Here is a 2,002-nt window from a genome sequence, read left to right on the forward strand (position 1 = left end):
GTGTAGGGAGCGACTGCTCATCTCGGCCAGAAAGCAGCAGAACAGTGCCCTAGGCCTCCTCGTGCCAAGGGCGGAAGGCTGATACAGGGGCAGGGCAGGCAGGTGGTCTAGGACAGACAGCTCCACGCCCCTCGTTCAGCCCCGTCTCGTCAGGCAGCGGTGCTGGGGCCGATCCCCTGGGCGCGTCACGGAGGACTGGCTGGGGACGTGTGACACTCTGCTCTGCATAGGACGGCTGGGCACGCAGCTGGCATTTAGGGAAGGTGCCAGGGATGCCAGAACTGCAGGGTCTGGCGGCAGGGAGTCTGACGCACTCTGGCTACCCTAAACGCATGGCCATGTCACCGGGAAAGGGCTTGTGAGCAATGGTAAGAAAAGCCTAGTGATGAAGGAGAAATAATGAGGAATAAAAACGTATCCCCAAGTTGCTAAATATTTTTTCATACCCGATGGGTGTACAGAAGGGATGTGAACCTCCTTTAACACGTGGGGACATAACTGCCATACTGGCAAAGGCACAGAAAACAGGGCTCTCAATACATTTTATTTATTTACTTTTTTTAAGAGAGGTTTCTGCTACAGGGCGTGTGTGCTCGCCAGAAAGAGAAAGAGACAGAGAGACAGAAAGTGAGAAATCACCCCCAGGGGGGATGGCCACGCCACAGTCCCTTCTGCTCCATTCTCCTCTCGGGATCTTGGGCACACATGCACACGCACATGCAGCTGGTGTGAGTTTAAGCCACCGGGTTCAGGACTCGAACCGCGGTCAGCTACATGGGAGTCCAGCGACATAGCCATTACACCAGCTGCTGGTCCCGGGCTCTCACTAAATCTTATCGTAAGGCTTTCTTCAGAGTTTATGTACTGACTCGTTCTGAGGAGGGGGCATGTACCCCCAACAGGGCCTTCCTGGGCAACCCATCCCAGTTTCAACCTGCCCAGACCACGGGCACATGCGTGCACCCCACGTGCTCACGGCGGTCCTGGGATGCAAACCCAGGGCCTTTTCCGTGAGGGTCCTGTTGTGCTACCGCTGCACCCTGCCTGGCCCCTGAAGGTGGTTTTAAAATATTCCCATATTTACTGCCATCCCCTGTATAAACAGCGTTTACGACTACAAGTTTTCAATTACGACATGAAGACTGTTGAGAAAACGTCACGCTGAATCACTGACTTACTCTGGCCTGGCCCAGTTTCCTCCCGCTCTTCTCGGGCACCGAGCAAAGCAACTGCCCAATGGCCGCTAACCAAAGTGCCTTCACCCTCCATTCTTCCTTGTCGCCACTGACGGCAAGGTCCCCAAGGTCTTTCTGATGGACACCTGACGCCTGCCTCAGCGTGCAGAGGCTTCCACGGCAGTCGCGTCTGCTGCTGTGCTCCCTGACGGCTCGGGCCCTGGACCGTGGGGGGACACGGACAGTGCCCTATCACCAAGGTCCGACCTTGCAGAATGTGCCGATGTCTCGTTTCCGACCTGTGACCGTCGGTGACTCAGACAGGGGCGCCTCTAAGCTCGACCACGGTGCTTCCTTCTCCGCTTACCAACAGACCTGGCCCTGAGCACTAGCCTAGCGCTGATCGCTTTATTTTTTGCAGCTCCACCTGTTCATTATGACCCGAAGAATCGTTACATGGATGCTACATTAGGTCGTCGGGAAGTCCTGACACTCGTTTGCACAGAAAACACACCAGGCCTCTCCTGACGCCCTGCTGCGCTGCCTTCCCACCAATGCCGTGTGTTTTATCATCCACACGCCTGCTTTCAGTCCTCAATCCTGTCACATCGGGGCGCTATCCATGCTGTCTCTACGAAGCCCATGCGTCTCACTGCGGGGAGTATGTGGAGGGGACGCCGTGGCTGCAGCACCAGGCGGAGAAGCCCGCGTGTCTCACTGCGGGGAGTATGTGGAGGGGACGCCGTGGCTGCAGCACCGGGCGGAGAAGCCCGCGTGTCTCACTGCGGGGAGTATGCGGAGGGGGCGCCGCGGCGGCGGGGCGGGGG

At 57.4% G+C, this 2,002-nt stretch overlaps 1 protein-coding gene across 1 annotated transcript in view; it reads right to left on the reverse strand.

Moving 5' to 3' along the window:
• Positions 1 to 2,002, reverse strand: part of SEPTIN7 (septin 7) — a gene marked incomplete at its 5' end in the record, with an annotated part of 58,726 nt that overhangs the window by 4,735 nt on the left and 51,989 nt on the right.

Source organism: Tupaia chinensis, unplaced genomic scaffold (assembly GCF_000334495.1).
Source record: "Tupaia chinensis unplaced genomic scaffold, TupChi_1.0 Scaffold000088_1, whole genome shotgun sequence".
Taxonomy (NCBI): domain Eukaryota; kingdom Metazoa; phylum Chordata; class Mammalia; order Scandentia; family Tupaiidae; genus Tupaia; species Tupaia belangeri.